Below are 23764 nucleotides of genomic sequence, written 5' to 3'. Positions count from 1 at the left end.
CTTTGGTCCCAAAACCAGTGTTTCTTTGTTGTTTTTTATTCTTTTTGTTTTTTGGTAACCTCCAATTGGTGGGAAAAAAATCTCTACACAAATTGTTTAATTAAGGTTAAAAAAAGAAATCCTACTTTAAAGAAAAACATTAATTGGCTGATTATTTTTTTAAGTGCTTACCTGATATTATAAAGATAATGCAGCTCAGAGAAAAAAGGTGGATCCAAAAAAAAGTGAATAAAGTAGAAATATAGGCATACCTCGTTTTATTGTGCTTCACTTTATTGCACTTCACAGATGTTGCAATTTTTTTACAAAGTGAAGGCAAGGCTCTTCACCAGAAAAGAGATTGTGACTCACTCTATGGTAATACTTGCTTTATTATAGTGGTCTGAAAATGAGCCCGCAATGTCTCCAATATAATGCTTGTATTACTTAAACTAGTCTTAGAAAGTTGAGGCTCATGTGGTAAACATTGACTTCCAATTTAAATTTGTTCTTACTTCTTTTTCCCTAGCAAGTCTATATCTTTAGTTTCTTTTGTACATGTTATTATAGTGCATGTTCCAATGACTATCTGTGTCTTTGCTTCTTTCGTTTTTCTGCAGTTGGAATCCCTCTTATTTCCACCATCTAGATCTAGGCCCTCCTTCACTGCCTAACCCTGCCCTCCAAATCTCTACAGAACTTTCTCAATTAAGAGTCACCATGCTATTATTTTTCATTTTTTCAATAGTTAATTAATTTATATTGCTTCACCTATGCTATCTTATATTACACACACACACACACACACACACACACACGCATGCACACACACATAATTTCCATCCCTAAATATGGAACACTTCCTGGAAAAAAAAGACCAATTCTTTGATACATTGTTTTTCCAGATTTGTGAAAAAATTTATTCAAAATAAATAGACTATCCAGATAACTTGAGTATTTATTCCTTAGAATTTTTTAAGAAAGATGGTGGACAATAGAGAGATAATAGCATATCCAAAGATGTTACTTAGTTGGATAAGATGCTGGCTCATTTGACTAATTCCTCTCCTTTTCTGGATTTAAGGTTATCTCTTCTTCAGATGATTTCTTGAGTTAATGGTTTTACTTTTAAAGCAGAGTTGAAGAGACTCATGGGACATGAAACCACACTCAACTTACAGATTCTCAGTGGAGCGTGACGCCCAAAGCAAAAAAGAATAGTGAGAAGTACAAATGGGGTAGTGGAAGCAAGGATGGCAGGATAGATAATATAGGCTCTGCCATGGCCTACAGAAACAAAGAAAATCACCGTAGGAAAGAGCAGAAGGTAGAAACAATGGTATGGGAACCAATTAAGGAAAAACATAGATTTCACATCACTTTAGAGGTTGTTTTGCTAGATAGCAAAAGAAAACAAGTTAGGTAGCAATTCAACCCAAGAAATATGGGTGACTAAATTACAGTAACTTTTGTATTTATCTGCTGTCCTGAGATATCTTCTGGACGCCCAATCTTGGCTTTCATTATTTTCTCTTACCTAGCAACTTGCAAGTTGCAACTAGCAATTTGTCAAGAACAAATTGTAATCCTCTGTCTCCAAATATCAAGTATAAACCTAATTATTCTTGATTTAGGAATAAGACATTTGTGTTAGAATCATGGTTCTGCAATTTATGAGCTGTGTATCTTTAGATAACTCATTCAACTTATTTGACCTTCAGTTTCTTATTTGTAAAATAGGCATAATAAAAATGCCTAAAGTCGTGAGAATCTAACAAAATAGCATGAAAAAATACCTTGAAAATATAAACCTTTATACAAGTGAAAGGACCCATTGTTACTTACTTTTTAATTTAATATGGATGTTTCATTGTTACCCCAAATTTAGTAAGTCTAAAAGCACATTTAATAGCTTACCATCCAGAATTAGTTATTTTTTCATATATTTTTATGCTATAAGTTTTCTTTTTATGCTATAATTGTGTTACTCAGTTATGATAAAAACTTAGGGTTGTCTTTGAATCCTTCCCATCTTTAAATATTCCCTAAGGCCTGCCTATTCTTTCTTTACAATATAGGAAGTGTGGATCCCTTTCCATTTTTATTGTTACTGTGTCTCTGTTTCTCCAGGAAATTACTTTTCACTCCTGAATTGGAGCCCACCTTGCACACAGCTGTTCAGCTCCTCTACCTAAATCACGGCTCTTACCATCTCATCTCTCTTTATAGATTCTTTCAGTAGCTCCCCCACTTACAGTAAATCTCCTTCTCAGGTCTTAGGACCAGTCACAGTTTTGCTCTTCCTTAACCTTGCAGAGACTGTTTCTAATATGAATCCTCTGGTCCTCACAAATATTTGCTTTCAGTCTAGAATAGTATGAAAAAATGAGTAATGGTGGTATGGGGAAGGGCTGGTTGGGCCTGGACACTAAGATGATTGAAATGACTGTATTAGGAGTGGTGGAAATGGCAGAATAAAATATTATGGGATCAGTCAGGGATTCCTAAGGATACTTGTGCTTTTGCCTACTTTTTCCATTTTGTTTCATACATGTAAGCGGTACTATAATTTAAATTTATTTTTAAAAGTATTTCTAATTAAAACAATATACTTATATCCAAAAACAATATGGAAACTTGGAAAAGTGGTTTAAAACTCATCCAAATTAAGTGATGATAGATTTCAATATAACAGTCCTTATATAAAACCAGTCCCAAATACACACACACACACACACACACACACACACACACACACACACAGCCTTTTAACATTATAATTTTATTTCTTTGAGTAATACTGAAAAGAATACTCAGTGGCATTGTTGTAACATATTAACTTTTAATTTTTAGGTTTCTAATCGATACTAATTTGTACCAAATGGAAAAGAATTATAGTTGATGAAAGAATTAAGTAGATAGATGCAAGATTGATTTTGTCATAAACAACAATTTTAGCGTCTCTAATGCAATGAATGTTTCTTTTTTTCTTTTCTTTTTTTTTTCCAAACATCTCACTGAACTCTGTATTTTATGGGTTTTTTTATTAAAGCATGTTTTCTTACCATTTGATGCAGGCAAGTTGTTGTTATTTCAGTCCAATCTGCTATTTTCTCTTCCTTCTCTAACTGGTCCCCAAATTGTGTCTGCCTCAGAGATGGTTCCAGAATGAAGGCTACCATCTAGAGATAGGCCAAAAGAATGGCTGAAAATCAGAATTTTCTCAGAAAATGGCACTACCTCACTTTCAGCTTGTGAAAAGGTTTCAAAGTGTTTCATAGACATGATGATTATTGCCTGGAAATTTTTCAAAGCAGAAATAATCAATAACCCAAGAGAACCTGTAATTGTCCTAAAATACCCACCATTGGTAATGTCGTAATTAGGATATAATGTATTTTGGTAAAATCTTGTGCTGCAGGTCTTTTTGGTAGTAAGTTCTGAACAACTGTCTACAAACACCTGGCTTACGGAGATAGCAGATACAGTCTGACACCCACTGGTGGAGACTGCAAAAGATGGTCTCTTCTCTCTGTTGCCCTGGAGTCACATAGAAAGATTCAGAGCCCACAGGTGTGAATGGACATCAAACTTAATGACAGAATATGAATTGTGTGATACAAATAGCTAAGTGGTTGTGCATAACTAAATAAATAGACCATTGATTCACGGGGGTTGCAATATGACTCACCAGATTTGAGGAAGGGGATATTGAGACTCAGTCAACCTTAAAGCTACATTCAACACTTTTTATTTGATGACAAAATGTAACTGAACATTGTTGATTATGATGTATGAAACTAACCAAAATATCACCTCCAGGGTTTTTTTCTTTTGGGTTTTTTTTTTTGCCTTTATGAATGAAATTTAACTTGGAAAGAAAATATGTCTCCTCTTTTTTTTGTTCTTCTCTCCTTCCATCTTTTCCTTCCTTCCTTCTTTCTAAGTATATGCAGAAAGGCCTTCTGGCCATGAGGTGTGCAATTTGTGAAAGTACATTGCTCCTAGATCATAGATTGTTTACCGGTGTCCACACAGCTTTTACGTATTTAGCTTTAATCATTAGGCCCTTGGGAAATATTACATCAGAATTTCTTAACAGACTCCTACGACAGTGTTCTGCATACAGTAAGGGCCTATCAGATGTACCTGTAAGGATAACTTCGTTAACTTTTCCAAAGACAGTTTCCAGGACTATGTTATTGTACCTTTGTACAATATTTGTAGTCTTTTCTCCCCAAACAATATTCACTAATGAAGCCATTACCTAGTAAAAGTCTGACCAGAAGCCCAGTGAAAAGGGCAGTCAGTCTGTGAGCTGCTGGTGAGAAGCTCTCTCCATGCACATCAGACGCTTGGGGAGGCACCGCCTCATTGCTATTTTATTGTTGCTCTTATTTTGTTTGTGACATGTAGAATTTTATCTTAAGTCCATTTGTCTATGTTGGTAATATTTTCCTTGCATACTGTAAATTCATATGAACAAATGTTATCAAGCTAATTTTATATTAGACCACAGAATATTCTCAAAGCAGAATAAGGGTTTAACAACAGCAGTCCTTCGTGCTCTAAGGCTCAAATATACTGTAATGTATTTGTATTAGGTTGGAAAGAAAAGAATTTGGGGAGTCAGAAAAACAAAGAAAAGGAAAGAGATGGTTGAAATTTGAGCAGATGCCACGCAAGATGATCAGTTCATTGCAGTGGGAACTGGTTTGCCACAGTCTGTGTAACTGTTGAGGAAGATACAGAAGTAGGTAAAAGCATGAGTTGGGGAATCCAAGATCTCTGTGCTAGTCTCAGTGAGCAGTGCAGTTTGGAGAAACTGCAGAACTTCTCTATGCCTCTGTGTTCTCCTTTTAAAATATCGGGTTGTCAGAAAAGTCAAGACGCATTTTTGCAACAAAAAACATAGACAAAATATGTCATGACTCTTCCGACAGCCCAATATATTTTTTAAAAACTTGCTTTGTTCAAACATGACCATTTTTCTGAGTACATTTTTTTCTTCACAAAGCACTAATGTAGTTAAGCTATCCTCTGTACGAGTCTCAGAGCAAGAAAGCTCTCTTACTAGAGTAATCTCTTGAATTTCTTGTGTTCACTACAGGATGATATAGCTCAGAAATCTCAAATTCAGAAATCAGAAAAATATAGCTGAAAGATGAGCAAGCTATTTATCCTAGCTCATGGCAAATACAGCAAGCCAAGGCTAGCCCATTATAGGACTTGTAGAATTTGTCAATTCATAGGAGACTTAAACCTCTTTATTTTATTTAAAAAAAATGAAACGTTCTATTTTGAGCCACCAACCAGAAGCATTTGCATTCTACACAGATAAAAGAGTACTAAATGGCCTTTTTAGGGCAGATTACGGGCTGTGGTATGAGAGATGAGAATCTTTACTCCATGGACCTTGTATCGGTTGCTGTGATCACCTCATTCTGAAGATGATGTGCTATATCACTGATCATAAAAAATATTACCTGGTCAATCTCCCATACTTTTTGAACTGCCTTAAAATATATACATATTTTCCCTGTTTGTTTCTTTCCATTGAGAACTACAACAAATAATCTTTTTATGCAAAGTCAAGTCTTAAAATGTCAGCCATCTTTAACCATTCACATAGAAGAACATCTCAAGTTGCTCTCAAAGTGGAAAATACTTTAACTTTCCATCATTTTACAAATGAAAATAATAATCATTGGACCGAGAAAAGAGATAAACAATTTCTGGTAAATTTTTCACAGAAAATAGTGTACAGTATAAAATTATTAGGATAGTATTGATACTACCTGCTTGGACTTCAGAAATAAGATACATTTACCAAACATTATTTTTAAATTTCTTTTTCTAAATTTATGGTAAATAATATTTTGGGTTAGATGTATTCTTTTTCTTTTTTTTTTTTCCAAAATGGATTGGACTTAAAAGATGTTTACGTTCAGAAGCTGTTGAGATTAAAGTTTGCGGCGTTTTAACATATACAATGTTAGCGTTCTTTGTTCACTGAACATCCACAGTTCTCCTTGTGACAGGTTGTCAAGAAAAATGTCTGAAAAGACAGGTTAGCTCCTCAGAGACAGCTAGGGATGTGGTTCTCAGAGATGAGCTACAGCCCGCCAGAGTACCCCTTACTGTTCCTGTGTGCAGTGATGTGATGTCGGAACTATTTGTTTGCTCTGCCATATGATAGCATTAGCAGATGTAATGGGAACAGATCACTCATTTGCAAAAATATTTATGGTAGTGCTTTCAAAGGAACATTCAATCCACAAATGCAACTGATGAAGCATGTAGCAAGGACTGTTTCTAAAACTATGTGGGCTAAACTGTCATCCTACAAGGCAGTTAAAATGTGTTAACTTAATATGCGTGTGACCAGAGATTAGAAAACACTGGCTGTCATATTTGAGAAGATTCAGTGCACGTGCATTTTCAGTAAAATAGAAGTGGATCATTATGTGTGTTGAAAGGACCAAGTTAAATGGCCTTCATTTAAGAAGAAAGCTTCCCTACCCCATATTTTATGCTGCCCAGCAAGGAACCGCTTCGTATCCAAAATGCACCTTCTTTTACCAGACAAAGCTTTTTTAACATTATAGATATTGTTCTCTGAGCAGTTCTTAAAGTCACACTTCACTGCACTTGAATGCAACACATTTCAATGTGAAATGGAACCAGTCTTACTCTCTTAGGCTGCTGATGAATTTCCTATCGAAATGAGAAAAAAGCTATAGAAGGTGAATTACTTCAACAGATGCACATACGTGTGATGTTGGCCACCAACAATAGCTTTGATCCCTCATAGGCAGCAGTGTGCTCTTTAGCTAAGCACCTCACTGGGCTCTAATTATTAAATGTCTTTTAGTCCAAAAGCTCCCTAAAAGCAGGTCATAAAATAAACCCCGCCAAAAGATGCTGGCAAATCTTTGTCAAAAGTTTGCCAAAGGTACTGAGAAATCCCTGAAAGGACAAGCAGAGAAGGAGAAATACATTCAGCTAAAAGCCCAGGAATACCACGGGGAGGTAATTTTTAGACACTTTTTAATACTTTAATTATTTTGGGCTACTTAGTGCAGTGATAATTTACTAAATAGGAGCAATTTACTAAAGAGACTCCAGATGTAAAAGAATTATTGAACCTCTGAAAAAAGTGCACAGCATTTGCTCTGAAAAGATGAGACCCAGCATTTCCAATAAAGTTGATTTACTACTTAATGCACATCTGAAACAGCATGGTTTTGGTTCAGAGAGCAGTTTGTAGCAATTTGATTTACACTAATCAAATGATATGGTGCATTTTCCTGACACATAAATGAAGTACACGTTTTAAAAAATTACTTAAGAAAATAGCTATTTGAAATGTTTAGTCATCGTGATGGAAGCTAGTGGATGTTTTACACTTACATTAAATTGATGAAGTTTAGTTGTCTCAAAAGATACATCTTTGTAACCATCCATCTTGTAAGTTTGCTTTAAGGAATAAAAAGTTCATTTTTCTAATTTTATTTTACTTTTTATCAATTTTTTTTTAACATATGAGACATGGAGGGTAGAATGAAAAAGTCCAGAGGCAGGGGTTTGAAAAAAAGAAAATGTTATATAAGAAGCGATGCCTTTAAATGTTTTTCTTAAAAGATGGATTGGGTGTTTGTGTGAGAACAGAAATTGTATAAGGTTCACATTCCACGCACAGATACTGATCACATGTGATATGCCAGGCACAATGCTAGGTGCTGGAAATGCAAATGTGCATACAATTTGGTCCTTTTAGTTAACAAACTCAAATTTATTATTGGAGAGAACTTGATGTTACAGAATCAACTAAGAGGTTATCCAAATCAGATCTGACAGTTTAGGGAGATCTCCCAAATCCTGAGTTGAGCTGGAACAACAAATATTTAATTGTTTTTCAGGCTAATAGTAGTGTGTGTCTGTTTGGGGTCAAGGAGCCTGGAGGGTATTCCAGGCGGAAAATGTGACTTAGACAAAAGCATCGGTATGTGAGCATGTCCTGCAGACAAGATGGGGATTTGTGTGGTGGGTGGGTACAGAGCAGATGGAGAGAAACAGAAGACAGCGCAGGGTGGAGGTGGTAAGCAGATGTCACACCAGGAAGGCATCTTAGGCTTTGCCAAAATCCCAGAACTAATTCTGAGGGTCCTCAGGAACCATAGAAGGCTTTTAAGTTAAGCAGTGACAGGATTATATTTGTCTTTTAGGAAGAAGAGTGAAGAAGAATTGAAATTGGTAAAAAAAAAAAAATTTTTTTTAAATGGAGACAGGGAAACACATTGGGAGGTTGTTGAGTTAAGGTGAAGACCTAAACTAAGCTATTCAGAGTAGGAGAGATTTGACAGATATTTAAGTGATAGAATCGAAGTCAACTCAAGACAAATTCTATGTGGGAGATGAATGACAGGGACTCCTGCGCCAAATCCAGTTTGAGGTTTGTTTGTTTGTTTGTTTGTTTGTTTGTTTGTTTTTTAAAGATAACTAGAAGTATAGCATTGACTCTAACCAAAATATGAGAGAAAGAAGAGGAGGAGCAAGTTTGACAGGGACGGTGATAATTACATTGTATTTAATGCAGATCTGGAGATCATCAGAGAGATTTGAGCTGGGATATAGATTTTGAAGTCACTAAAGGATGTTTTTACTTTAAGAAAAGAGAGGTTTGCAAAGTTCCAGTTTTTAGAATGAAAATGAAATGAAATGAAATATAATAAAATGAAATGAAAACATGACAGAAAGGTAGAGGATAGAACCAAAAGAGGAGATGGTGGTGAACAGGCAGAGCTAACACTGAAATGAACAAAGGGGGAGGAAGAGATTTGGATGCAGACAATTTTAAGGTTGAGAGGATGAAGCCATTGTGTGGAGTTGGGGTGGGGCATTCACACAGAAGTGAATAGATTGGTGTTATTACACATGAAGGTTCTCTAACTCCAGCCAGATCTCAGCATTGTCTGAAAATCCACTTATGTGTATCTAGCCAGATCCCTAAACTCCTGAGTGAGATAACTTGGAGGATGATATTCTACACTGGCTCTTAGATTTCTCCATTTTAACCAGATTTTACCTACAATGGTCATTTGTTCGATAACGCATACTTTACTGGGTGTGTTTCCCTTTCTGTGTCACTTCCCCACTGCCCACTAATGTTTCCTGGAATCACTTCCCTAATAAATAATTTTTGTTGACATTTTTTTTTTAGGATTGGCTTTTGGGGAAACTCAAACTAAAAAAATAATGCCTGGCATATAGTGAGCACTCAGTGACTGTTTTTTATATGTAAATCATAAGGGATCATAAGAGAAGTAAATATTATCTACATACAGTACTTAGCTTAGTGCCTGGCATATAGAATATGCTCCATAAATAGCCATATTATTGTTGGGATTTGGGAAAGACCATGTAGCTTCTAGGATCATGTCACATGGAGTTTAGGAGAACCTCTCCAGGATGAGCAAGGAGAAACATGGGCCTCTAGAAAGAACCAGGCTAAGACATGGAGGCAGCATTCTTAGTTTTACATGATACAAGACTTTCTTAACGTGCTGTGAGCAGGTTTGTGAGGCCACTTAGGATAAGAGCAGAAAATGAACATGTGAGAAGGAGACACAGAAAGGTAAACAGGTTTTCATTTTGGGCGGGTGACCAAGAATGACTGAAATGTGAGGCAGAGCGGGATGAGCTGACCCCATGGTACCACATAGAGTTGCTTCACTCTATTTCATGCTGAGATTGCAAACCTAATGGAGCTAGCAGTTGACAGAAGGAGCTGGAGTTTGGAAGCAGAGCCCATAGGTCAGACATATCAATATATTCACTGGCAGACAGGTATCTTCAGGTAAAAACCAGGACTAATGGTGATAACATAAACGAATTAAAACACAGCTTGTTCATTAACCTGTGTCTTCTATAGGTTCTATCGTGCATAATAATCATATCCAGGCTTATGTAACATCCTGTCCCTTGAGAGTAATAGTCTATAATTACAAGTAAATATGGACCCAGCTCCTATTGTAAAAACAATTATGTGTAGTGATTCCTTAAATACTCGATTAGAGAAATTTAGACACAGAAATGGGGTTACAGAGGATAATGTATTCCCTACCATTAGAATATAAGTCCAGGCCCATGAAATAAGCCTCATTTGCTGCCTCAGAGAGCTGCAGTGAAATGATGAGTCGGCAAGCATTTATTTTGCACCTATTAAGTGCTAGGAACTTCACTTCCATCCTTGCATGTATGAAGTGTCATGGGTAGGAAACATAGTGGCAGCTTTAGCTGCAGTTCTACAGCCAGGATTGCTTTTGGTTGTGCAGCATTTCAGCAGTGGGAAAGAGAAGGTGAAGCTCCACTGCTTCCACCAGGCAGTGACAATGAGACGATATTGTCGCCTCCCTCTGTCCAGCTGTGGCAAACTCCCCCCAAATACAGGTTGTATTCCTCTGAGGTGATGAATTGTAGAAATAAGGGAAAACAGAAGGAGAAAGACTGAAATCAAATTTTAAAGAGAGGAAAAAAAAGTAAGACAAGAAAAGAGAAAGTAAAATAAAAATGGAAACCTGGGAGGGACAGAAAAAAATGAAAAATGATGGTGTTTGAAAATGAGCCTTTTGCTTATGTCAGGGTACTTATTTCTACACCTAAAATGCATATGCAACCTAGATGACAAAATAGCATGTAATCTAATCACGTGGAGGAAAGGAAGTTACAGATGTTTCACCAAAGCTATTATGGAAAATGTGACCAGCACAGACCTTACATTTCTGCTCCTGTTCCAGATAATCTTTCAAGTCAGAGAAGACATAAGTAATGTTTAGTGTTTCTAAAATGACCTGTGTGAATAGTACTAGGTTCTGACTTCAGACCCTAAATCATAAGCTCTTTACATTTAATTGTAACAAAAAATGGAAAATTTTTATTGGGTAGGTGTTTGTAAAGAAAAATACAAGTATGCATTAGAGGATTTTAAACCCCTGATGAGGTAGTTGCCTGCTGCATTATTTAGACCCATTGGGACTCAAACTGCTGCCCTTTTGTGTGCCAAGCTGCCACTGACTGATGTAAGGGCCTCAGGATTTCTCCCTCAGGAGGTATAATCAATGAAAATCCTTTACCACAATGAGTCCCTGAGGTATATCCACCCCCCCCACCCAGCTACACCTCTAAAGGATGAGTTTTCACACACCATATTAACTCCCTAGCATAACAACAACCATGCTCATTGTAACTTGCTAAATTTTGCAAATTAACGAATGACAAGATGATGGCATAGGTCAGTGACACGTATAATACTTAATTTTGATTGTTTAATTTGCATGTTGTAGCTCTGCCTGTCTAAATATAGAGGTGATAAGAGCAGAGGTACCAACATCATTAGACTTCCATGATTATATTTCATTTTTGCATAAAACAGAATGAAACTTTCTGGTGTTTTGTAATTACTGCAGTGTATTAGTAAAATTTTATTGTGCAATTAAAACATTAGCTACAACAAATATAAATATGTTCTTAATTAGAGTACTTTAATAATCACTGTTCACTTGTGTATAAGCACTTTACATACAACTAGAGGCACTTTATATGAATTAAGTTAATATAAAAGTGGGATTTCAAACATTTAAAACTGCTGTCCCTATAAATGGGAATTATTATATGGTTGAAACGTATAGTCTAAGGGATGAAACTGACACTGAACAGCAGCCTGACCTGGTGGCTCTAAGTTCCCTGACCCCGGATTCAAATCCCTGCTGTGCCACCTATTAACAGTGCCATCTGGAACAAATTGCTTCACCTTTCTGTGTCTTAGTTTTTATATTAGTAAAATAAGAATGCCAGTTATAATTAAAACACTTCCTAGGCTTGTTGTAAATATTAAATGCATTGATATCTCATAGCATCTAGAATGGCACCTGACACATAGTAATAAGCACTGCATGAATGATGGTGATTAATACCATTATTATTGCTGGAGTATCAGAGGAGCTATTAAGCTAAATGATCAAGGTTGGGGTCTTTAATAAGCTTTCTCAATAGATCTCAAAGAACTTCTAGGCAGTCAAAGCAAGTAATCAACAGAAAAATATTTTTTTTTTCTCTTAGAGATGCAAAGTAGAAACCTGCTGAATCACTTGCATGTCAGGTCGATGCTAAACATCTCAGATTTCCATGCAGATGGCATAATGAAACTATAGTAGAAGTAGAATAGGAGTAGAAGAAGCAGGAAGAGACTGCCGAAGTAGGAAGAGTCTTCATCCTCTTCTTCCTGAGGAAGTCCAGTCCCCCCCCACCCCCCACCTCCGCCTTCCTCCCTTACTCCTCCTCTAGAAGGGTATCTCATGGGTTAGAGTCGAGAAATCTAATGAAGCCATCTTTATCAGTGGGGCATGGGGAAATGGAGCCACCATGCATTGGGCTCCTCTTGTAGGGCAAGGAAGAGGCTGACCCAGAGCCTCTTTTCTTAAAGCAAAACTATCACTTGCATTGTCTTCTTTAGTCCTCACTGCTGCCTGCCAAAGTGTAGTGAAGTCCTGCTTCAGGGTTTCAAGCATAGGGAGAAAAAAAAAATAGACTCTTGGGATATGTGCTCCAGTTCATTTACCAGGGTATTCCTTGGAGTTTGAGACAAGGACCCATGTATTATAACAGTAAAGTGATAATCTGCTTTCTTGGGCTATCATCCCTTGTTTATATCTCTCTCTCCCAGTTGGCTATGGTCTGGGGTAAAATTTGGACATTCCTAAATCTTTTCACCAAATCCTATCTGAAACATCCCAATCCCAGTACAATCCCTAACGTCATCTAATGGGGAAACTAAGACTCATGGAGAAAAGGTAACCTGCCCAAAGCCCCGTGGTAGTTAGTGGTAGCACTGTGCTTGAAGTCAAGTTTCCTGAGTCTCAGTTGACTATTCAAAAAATTGGAATAATAGTTACAATATAGTGGACAAAACACTTTGAAATATAATTTTAAAGTGCACAAGCATGCAATTCGCTTTTGCATAGAACTGAGGTCTTAGCAATGCTTTATTCTTTCCTTCCAAAGCCTTATTTTCTTAGCCAGATTCCCACTTAGGCAATTATATCTTGCTCATATAAACTGCCTTTATATCCCAACTGGACAGAGCACTTCCATCTAATTTGTCTTGCTCCCCTAATAGGCTTTGCAAGATTGCTATGTGAGCTTCAAATTGCTCTGCTTCTTCTCTGTACTGCAGGGTGTCCTTAGGGAGCCATTGAATAAATTATTCATTTCAGTGTGCTAAATGGTGCCCTAGTGCCCTGAAAGAGTTAATTCAACTTAGAGAGGTGAGCAGTTATTCACCCAAGAACCAGGGCTGTTACTGACCCAAAGGGGGATGTAACACTCCGGGCATATGGCCAATTAGCCACACTCCGGCTCAGCAGAAATTCAGTAGGTAGGTTCCCAACCATTGTTCATGCCCCATTGGAAGTGACTCAACCATGGGGAACAAGTGACTTGTGCAGCTGAATCCCAGGTCACCCTAGGAGTAGAGGTTAGAAGCAGTTCTGCCTAAAAAAGCTTATTTAGATTTACACCTGAATTCTGGGGGCAGGGGCCTGTTTTGTTCACAGCTGGTCCTAGGAACTCCTGAGTATACAAGTAGGTTCTGCAATGACCCTGCCCAAACAGGATGTCATAGTCCCCAAAGGAGCATTACAATGGTTCCAACTGAAGGGAAAAATAAGTAATTATAGGGTGTTATTCCATCCTCTGGGACTGTTCAATAGAAATATAATGTGAACCAAAGATATAATTTTAAATTTTCTAGTAGCCATATTAAGAAAAGTAATAAAAAGGTAAGATTAATTTTAATTATATATTTTATTTAACCCAATATATCTAAAATGTCATTTCAACAAGTAATAAATATTAATATAGTGTAATAAATTATTTTACCTTCTTTGTGTTTATGCAGCCTTTGAAATATGATGTATATTTTATAGTTAAAGCACATCTCGTTTTGGTACTAGCCATACTTCAAGTGGTCAATAACCACAGGTGGCTCATGGCTGCCATATTGGGCAGCACAGATCTAGAGGTGGTCTGAGTTGGTCTACCCTTAGAGAAAACCACATATTCCTCTCCTCCCCACCTGTTTTTTTGTTTGTTTGTTTTTGTTTTGTTCTGTTTTTTCTTTTGGTTTTTTGGTTAATTGGCTGGTTGTTTGGTTGGTTGGTTGGTTGGTTGGTTGGTTAGTTGGTTAGTTAGTTGGTTCGTTTTGTTTTGTGCCAGGCAAATCCAAATCCTCTGAGCTTTCTCAGTTCTTTGTAAGTTTGGTCCTGCATCTTCAGAATGTTCTACAGATTTGCCCAGTTTTTCATGAACATTTGCATTATGGGACCCTTGTATTCTTTTTATACCCCAGATTCTCAGTTCCTGAAATAAAAGCCAGACTGGAAAATGATGGAAATAGAGCTGTGGCATTTCCAGAAATGTGTAAACTATAAGAGGTAGAGAATCTGCTTTCTTTCTTTCTTTCTTTTTTTTTTCTTTTCCTGGTAGAGAGGAGGTGAAAACATTGGGAAAATTAACTAAACTGAAGTTCGACAGTCCCATGAAACATTAAGAATCTACTATAAGCCAGGACCTCAAGGCACAAAGATGAGCAAGCCATAATCATAGCAATTGAGAAGCTTGGAGTTTAGCAGAGGAGACTGCCCCCAAGAATGATTTAATATGTTATAGAAGTGGTCAGTGAGAAGTAGGCATAGACTCTATTTGAGCAAACTGTGTCATGTTTAACCAAACCTGGGATACAAACACACCTTCTTAGAGAAAAAGGAAATAACAAAAATAAAAACTGGGTGCTCCAAATGAGAATAACCAGAGAGAACCACCTGAGACCTAAAGCTTCTAAGTTATACTATGAGCTCAGACTTTTTTCTGTAAGTGATGGGAAGCCATTGGGAGTTTCTAAGGGAATCACGCAATTAGGCTTGTGTTTTAGATGGATTACTCTGACTGCTTTACGGAGGATGACCACAAGGTGGGGGAGGGAGTCATAGGGGAAAGCACTAGTATAGACAGGAGACAAAGTGGGGGGCTGATACAAAAGCTTGGGTGACTGACCAAGGGACTGACTAAGTTGGGGGGGTGGGGCTGACCTAAGGCAATGGTAGACATACGTGAAGTAAATCAGTAGGTCTGGGTGATTGGTTAGATCTAGGAGATAAGATTCAAAGCAATTAGACAAAGATTTCAGAGAGAAAGTCAATGTAGAGGTGAGTTAGTGAGTTCTGTCTTTGAAGAGTCTGAATTCGTTGTGTGTCTGCCACATCCCGGTGGATTTTGCCAACAGGTGGTTAAACACAGGTCTGATGCTTATGCATGGAGATAGTAAATGATACCTATTATTTACAGATCACTTAATGAGGTCAAGGACTTTACATTTGTAACTCCATTCGATAGCCAGAAGGACCTTATGAAGCATAAACTATTTAATAGTTGTAAAAGATCAGGAGTAAGTGTCACAGTAAAGTTAATTGGGTCACACAGTTAGGAGTCAGGATTCAAATCCCAGAAAATCTGAGCCCATAGCCTCCAATTGTATTAAACATTTTATCCTGTATCATCTAGTTATAATACCATAGAGTAAAATTCATGAATGGAAATGATATCACCCAAGATAAGGATGAAAAAAGATCAGTGGTTCAAGGACTAAACATTTTATCACTTCTAATAAATCTCAAAGTACATTGCTTTTCATTCACATTTAAATATATGATGAATAACTTGTTTGCTTACAAATTTATCACGTTTGGTTTAAAAGCTTGAAAGAATAGATTGTTCATAAATTATAACTTAATTAAATACATTTCTCTTTTCATATTTTTAGTTATGAAATTAGGTATAATTAATTGTGATAATTTAATTTTAAATATTTTATATCCTTTTGTAACAAATGGTTCAATTGTTGAATATTTATAATATCTAGAATCTCTTTGCCAATTTATGAAGTAGTCAAATCTTAAGAACAAAGGAAACTAATAATGCTCAACAAGAAAAGTAAAACTCAAGGAAGTTTTAAGAATTGATAACTTCTGTAAGTGTTAAGTGATCACGGAAAACTACCACTGTCAGGAAAGAAACCTCTTCAATCTGCGGTATGCCAACAATCTCCCCACCCAACATCCTGCCATTCTTGTCTTTTCAGCAGAAAGAGAATAACTGATTATGAAAAAATCATTTACTGTAACTTTTCCATAGGATGATTGTCCATTTCTACTTATTTTCATTTCTGACTGTCACTATAAGGGCTTTTTGCTTGGTGTCCCGCTTGAATTCAGATTCCGAAACCCAATGCTTTTCAGGTCCTCACTCACCCTTCTTGGCCTCCATTTCTGTGTTTTGTACCAGGACTCTGTTTAGATAAGTCTTAGATAGTTGCTGTTATATACAAAGTGAGACACCACTTAGGACCTGAGACTGTCAGCCACCTGCCCGAGCATAAATTATCACCCCCTTACACTAATGCTACCATCACCCACTTTAGATGGCCTGGCCAGAGCCCATATGACATGGTCTTTGGATGTTATAACTGGATGATTCTTATAGCCTGGTTAGATCTCAAAGAAATGTTCTCACATATTTCTAGCTTCCCTCTTTTGGCATCAGCCTGCCATAGAGTTGGCTCTTGGCAAAAATTGTTCATACTTTTATTGTAACTTTATTGTAATTGCTCTTAGTGCACTGGGATTGTAATCACACAGTAGTGTGTATATTATAAAAAATTTTCCTACTTACAAACAGGCATTTCAGAAAGCATTTTGAAGAAGTGAATTTCAGGTGGCAAAATCAATTAATCTTTTCCTTTTGCTTAAAACTCATAAAGCAAAATTTTCTATTTTTTTGGTAAGAGAAAATGAAATAGCCTTAATAATTCATAACTAGAACCTCTCCTAAAATTCAACTCTGTTATAAGTAAGTTGTTACAATACTGAAAACTACAAATATAATGCTGGTTAATCAGCAAGACCTTATTTAACACAACGGTCAAGTTTCAGTCTGGCTCTCTCTCAGTTGTGCCAGGTAGGCCCCTCAAGCAAATTTGGAGGCTTTCTACTCATGAGACTTAAGCAAATTTGGAGGCTTTCTATTCATGAGGCTGTTCAAGTAGCTGCCTAAGTTCCATTTTCTGAAGGAACCCAGACCTAACTAAAATCATCTCATATGCCAGCCTTCCAATGTGTCTGCAATCACCATGATGTAGTATTGGGAACAATAACCTATGACTTGCTAAGCTAATAGAGCTATGATTCATTTGCTATAATAGAGCTATGATTCATTCATTCATGAGAAACCACATTTATTTACCCCCATTACAACCTATATCACCATAGCAACAAGTACAGTCTTTATTTTTTAAATAAAGAGTTATTAAGTGATTATTGCCTATACTCTAAGCACTGTGCAGGCCCTGAAGATACTAAGAGAACATTACAACATAGATAAAGGCTCTGCCCTAAATGAGTCTATATTTTCATGTATACTAAGGAGAAGGGAGAAGTATTACATGGTATATTAGGGTATAGACTAGGTTATGTTACAGAAAAATATATCCCTCAAACTTACTGGCTTCTGAAAATGATGCTTTATCCCTCACTTTTCCTTCATGCCCTTTGGAGGTGAGCTAGGGTTCTGCTCCACATCTTTTCATTCTGGGATTCAGGCTAACAGAGTTGCCACTGTCTCAAATATTACTGGTCACTACAGCTCAGGGTGAAAAAGCACTCTAGAAGGTCTTTCACTAAATTCACTTCCTTCACCTAGAAGAAATACTTTTTACTTCTATTCTCAGCTCAATGACCAGAAGTAGTCATGTGAACTTACCCAACTACTGGGAGGTAGACATGCCTGGGAGGCAGAGAACTGGAATATTTGAAAAGCTTTAATGACTTCCAGAAACATGAAAGTTCTGAGGCTAAGGAGACAGGTGGAGACCTGCAGCTTGAAGAGCTTCCTAGGCCCATAGAAGGACACCCTTGGAGCTTTGGGCATCCAAAGTGAAGCCGAGTAGTACAAAGCACTAGAAAAAAAAATAAAGGAGCAGAGGAAGAGGGAGTTACAGTTATTGATTATCTACCCCATTTCAGTTACTTTATTATATTGTTTAAACTTTTAAATTTAAGGTATTGATAAGGAAATCAAAATGTTTAGTGGTGAACAAGGAGCTAGAGGTAATATTCCCAGGTAAACTAGGTTTAAAACAATCTGATTTAGCAACGTACTACCGGATATAACATGGTACATGCAAACTGATAGCTGAGACTGCCAAGTAAATGTATTCGCCAAGGTTTACCTGAATATTTTACTGGAGATCTAAGGAGAAACTGTAAAAATATAACTCAACTGTAAAAATATAAAGCAAAGCTTACCCTGCCTTCACACCCACAGCTTTAATTCAGAAATATATTAAGATTTTTTTTTTTATACTTCGTGTGTCTTGCCTCCAGCCTTTAAATGTCAATATTCTTTATAGAACATGTTGAGGAGAGAGGCATATAGCTTGGAATGAGGCCAGCAAGAGCTCTAGGTTTTCTTGTGCTGTTTCTCTCTCTCTCTCTCTCTCTCTCTCTCTCTCTCTCTCTCACACACACACACACTTTTCTCCCACACTTGGATTCCTACATTGCTTCTTCTTATGTCTTTCTGTTATCTCCTCACTAACCCATCTTGTTTATTCTTCTGGTACTGAAAAGATAAAGCACTCTTGATTTCAGCTTGTAGTACTATATTTGTTTGTTTGTTTTTTTCTTTTCATTAGCTTTTCAACATGTATTGCATTGTTATATCTTAAACTTAAAGAATACAGTAGTAAGTTAGAAGATATGAATAATGTTATCAAGTAAACACATTTTGGAATAAACAACTAGTATTCTGATTGGTATACTAATATTCAGATAGCTCTGAGCATTTGGAAACCATTCCCTAAGTTCAAGTATCAATTTCCAGTTTTTTTGGAGTTGAATATTTAAAAACAACTTTGTGAATTGGACAGTTTTACATTGTCACAGGAACATCATATTAAAACAAATAAGATCCCTGAAATGGAATGAATCTTTTGGAAGATATAACAGAATTGGACAGAATGCTTTGAAATTATGTTTTTTAGGGAAATTTGGAGAATATATAATTACAGTCGATAATTGATTAACAGAGATAATTTTAGAGGGTGAGTAGAAATAAACTAGATTACAGATAACCCAAAACCACACACAGTTCAAATAAAACCACAGTAAACTTTTCATTAACTCAAAGAGCCAGATTGCAAATCAATCAAACTTTGGATAAACCACAGCTATGATCTGGGAGATCACATTTCCCAGTGAAGCTGAACAATTAGATAATTATGATATTGGAGTTGAAGGACAGCTCTTCAAGGGGCAGGAGCTGAACAGCCAAACTGTGGGTAAAACTATTAACAGAGTAAATCAAGTATGCCAGATTGCATGATGGTAGACCTGGAATCCTGTTCCCTAACCACTGGGGAACTGATAATCAGAGCTAAGGCCTCAGGGCTTGATTACATGCCCCTGTAGAGGAAGTGACCTAATCCTAAATTTCTGCTGCTCCAGTAACCACCTCCACCGGAAAACAGGCTAATCCACAAACCCATTACTCCATAAACCAGTTAATCTACCTTCAGATAATCAAGAATTAACTGTATGTGCACTTGTGTGTGCACATTTTAATACATAATAATTAGAAACAAAAGGAACAATTTTTCATACTTGAAGGCCTAGAAATTCTATTTAAGATATAATGGAAACATTTCTTGATCCTCATATTTCGATCCAAATGTAAAAATACAAATATATTGAAAAGCATCTCCACTAACTGCTTTCTATCCTCCCAAAGTTGAAAACATTTAAGCCTTCTGAAACTGGTGATTACTTTCTAAGTGAACAGAAATTTTCAATGGAAATTTTATCATTATTATTAATTGACTGTACTGAACACCTATTTATTATACATCAAGACAAACAACATCTACTATTAAAGCACATAATGGGTTATGACTTTGTAATGAAAAACTATATTCTTATTTCCAAGTATTTAGGACATTATCTCAACATAAGAAATGCTCAAATCTGAAGAAAATTTATGTAAGAAATGTCTAAATCTGTAGGAAATGTTTATAAGATTTTATTTGAACCAAACTGATGACAGTGCTGAGAAGCAAAATCTCAAATGCTCTAGAGAATAACAGTTTTGCAGTTCCTTTTGTACACTTGGAATTAAGGATGGAATATATGGAAAATTAGATGAAGGTGGGAGAAGGTACACTGGAGATTGGATTACAGGATAGTGAACAAGATTACAAGCTCCTTTGAGGGTGGCTACTTCGTCCAGGGGTCAGAAAAAGACGATGACCCTGGTGTTTCAAAGGTGTGTTAGCATAGATGCACAAGAACAAGGGACAGGGTTTTTAAGGCAAAGATAACCCTTTTAACTAAAGAAGTTATGCCTGGAGCATATGATTAGATCACCCTACGAGGTTACTTTCAGTTAGATTTATTCGGTGCCCCTTTTTCATCCGCAATTATTAACCAAAACTGACAAGTGCAATACAAAAGCATGTACTGAGCATATAGAACTTAGAATAAAAATATTACAGAAGTAATGAATCAAAGCCTTGTTTTCTAAAGAATAGAACATATTGTAAAAACAGATTTTATAATAAAGGGCAACTTGATCAATATGCCAGAATTTCAGTCTTATTGAAAGAGCTTTTTTTATTTATGATAAAACCATGAACTAGTTAGTAGTATCAGCCAGTACTTTTCAGATTCCCTTGCAGACTGAGCCTTCTCCTTCTCTTACCTAACTCAAGCTATCTCCCTTGAGGAATCTTAATCTAGGGCATGGTTTAGCAAAATCTATAGCCTGTGGGCCAAACCCATGCCTCAAACTAAGAATAGTTTTTTTGCATTTTTAAAACCTTATCAAGAATAAAGACTATACAACATAGACTATGTGTGAATCATATTCTAAAGTATTCACTAGCCAGCCCATTACAGAAAGTTTCACTGACCCCTAATCAAGAATAGTCCTAAACTCCTCCCTTTTTTTCACTTCTCCAATTTAAATTAGTGTCTGCCTGCTAATATCTCTGCCTCAAGTCTTCTCTTCTCCGTCCTCCTTGCTAACTGGGCAAGTTTGTGCTGCCACTACCTCTTGCCTAAATGTGGTGCTCATCCACTATAATGTCACTAGGATAATCTTTAAAGAGCAAAAGTCACCATGTCTTTGTCAGTAAATCTCTTGATGTCCAAGACCACTACCATGTATGTGCTTGCTTCTCCTAGTCCCTGCTCTTGTGTGGATGTATATGCAACATACTTCACATGAAGGACTTTTTTTGCAGATTGGCTTTCCCCCTAACCTGTGAGCTCCCTTGAGGGTAGATACAGCATAATGCCGGCCACACAGAAGGTGAGTGTCAATGACTAAGTGAGTAAATAAGCTTAATTCAGTCTTTTCTGAGTGCAGATTTTAATAGAGTAGAAAAAGTTCCTAGGACCCTGAATATCTTTGGAAGAGAGCATAGGTATGTGCTACCAAGAGAATGTTTGGCAAAGAACAGTAAAACTAGGAGAACTGAAAGTCAACTTCTCATCTGCTTTCCATGCTAATGTCTCCTTTCATGAATATATTTGAATACATAAAATTTTTTTAAATGTTTAAATTATGCACAAGACTAAGCTGTGTACTTTACATGTTTCCCCAGTTATTTTCATTTTATAAAATTGGCATATGTGTGAATATAGAACTGAAAATTGACAGAATGGGTGCATTTTTTTTGTGCATAGAAAAAGGATTAAAGGAAGGCAAGAGGGTTTACCACTAACTACTACCCTGTTTCTAATTTGTTCCCCCTAGTTCCAGAAACAAGGCAATCCCCTTGTCTTTTCAACTTATCTTTTTATTAGGATAAACTTTGCTATGCTGCAATAAAAATGTACTCTGACATCTCATGGCATTAGTATAACTAAAGCTTATTCTTTGTCCATGTTACATGTTTACTGTTGATCAGCATGAACTCTCCTCCAGATGGTCACCCATGATCCCAGGCTGATGGCAGCTCCACCAACCAAACTTGTCACATCTGGAGTATGTGGTCTCCTTTTAAGGAAAGAAAGTACGTAAAGACCTCATACCCACCTTTCCTATGCTTCCCTACATTGCTTATACCGAGTCACATGATCCTACCTAACTGTAAGAAACAGGGAAACACAGTCTCTCATGTACTAGGAATGAGAGAAGAACCAGATATTGGTAAACATTAGTAATGTCTACCACACCCTTTTAGACAAACTATTTGTGTTGATTAAGACAAAACTATGGAAGTTGTATAGAATTAGAACTGCTGTTTGTTTAATTTGGGAGATGTCCTACTCAGGGATTATTGATTTCATATACATTTTTGGCCAGCAATCCAATAAATGCTAGTTTTGATTCCAGGACTATATATTTTATATCTTCAGCTCATGTTGAAAAAACAAAATTTTTTTTTCCGTAAGTACCCCAGTAGCTAGTCAAGAAAAGAGCAGATATTTATTCCTAGGACAGGTGCCTTCCCTGGTCATGTAAGCAATAACTCTCTAATAATTCCCCATTTCTCCTGATTTTCCTAGAAATAGAACAATAGCCCACAAATTAGAAATTAGAGCAATAGTTCAGGACCTTGAATAATTTCCTGTCTGTGGTAAGGACTGAGAAAGGAGATAGGGTGGGAATGGACTATTGGGAACTGGGCAACTATGAGATACATCACTATACTTCCTCATTAGTATAAATGCAAATAAGGGACCAGCACTTCACATCTCAAAAGTTTTATGGTAACCCTCTTGGAGCCTGTCTTTTTATTGTCTGCCTTAGCCTTGGATACTCATCTTAGCATGCTCCCACCTACAAATGTTGAGAAGGAGAAGGCCATGTGTTGTCCATCATGAGCCTCCCAATCTTGAAGGACTGAATTAGAAAGACAACTTTTTTGTTTGTATCAATAATTGTGTGCCCTGCCCAGATACCTGGAAATCTAGAAGTGTAATATGTTAGATAATAGGAGAGTGCCACAGTTTATAAGAGCCCATGTTGAAAGCATATATAAACATAATTTGTTAACCAAATGGACTCTTAAGTTATTGTTTCTCCTTAGGATTGTAAGGTTGATTCAATACTTGCATGGGGCCAGGTTTCTGGCTAATCATGTCTTCTGGAGAGAGAGAAACCAGAAGGCCTTACCAGCATTAAAAAGGGAAATGTAAGAAAACAGGGGTGTAGAGACTGTTAGCAGCACAACCTAATTTCGGGGAAAAAAAAAAAAAAAGGTTGCATTCCCCTTGAAATGAAGAAGAGCTATAGGACTAAAGAGCATAACGCACTCCTAAGAAGCCCAAGTGCCAACCACCAACCTGGTCTATGGATGGAGTGAAGACATTTCTTTTTTTCTTGTCATGTTTGGTTATGGATCTTTTCCCTTTCTTCTCTTTTGGGATACTCTCCTATTTGAGAAAGTCTCCCCAATAACTCTCTCTTCTGCCACCTCTTGGGAGGTCTACCCAAGGAGATTACAGGGTGTCTCGTGTGTGTCTGTAGTTTGGCCCTCACAGTGTTCGTCTGCACAGCATGTTTCGAGTTAGTTGTGTCTACAATTCATGAATTTTATATAAAATTCAGGATGCTCGACTAATATTGGCATGGCATTCCTCTAGGGCAGAGGTGGGCAAACTGTGGCTTG

The 23764-nt window shown here is 36.8% G+C and overlaps 1 long non-coding RNA gene across 1 annotated transcript in view; it reads left to right on the top strand.

Moving 5' to 3' along the window:
* Positions 1-22148, top strand: part of LOC109373974 (uncharacterized) — a 281945-nt gene extending 259797 nt beyond the window's left edge. Inside the window, exons 3-4 of the long non-coding RNA XR_002122327.1 lie at positions 21389-21456; positions 22058-22148. This is a non-coding gene — a long non-coding RNA (uncharacterized LOC109373974). The remainder of the gene's footprint in view (positions 1-21388; positions 21457-22057) is intronic.
* The last annotated feature ends 1616 nt before the right edge of the window (positions 22149-23764 follow it).

Source organism: Hipposideros armiger, unplaced genomic scaffold, assembly GCF_001890085.2.
Source record: "Hipposideros armiger isolate ML-2016 unplaced genomic scaffold, ASM189008v1 scaffold_765, whole genome shotgun sequence".
In the NCBI taxonomy this organism is placed as follows: Eukaryota; Metazoa; Chordata; class Mammalia; order Chiroptera; family Hipposideridae; genus Hipposideros; species Hipposideros armiger.
The sequence above is the reverse complement of the archived record's forward strand: the minus strand, read 5'-3'. Positions and strand labels throughout refer to the sequence as shown.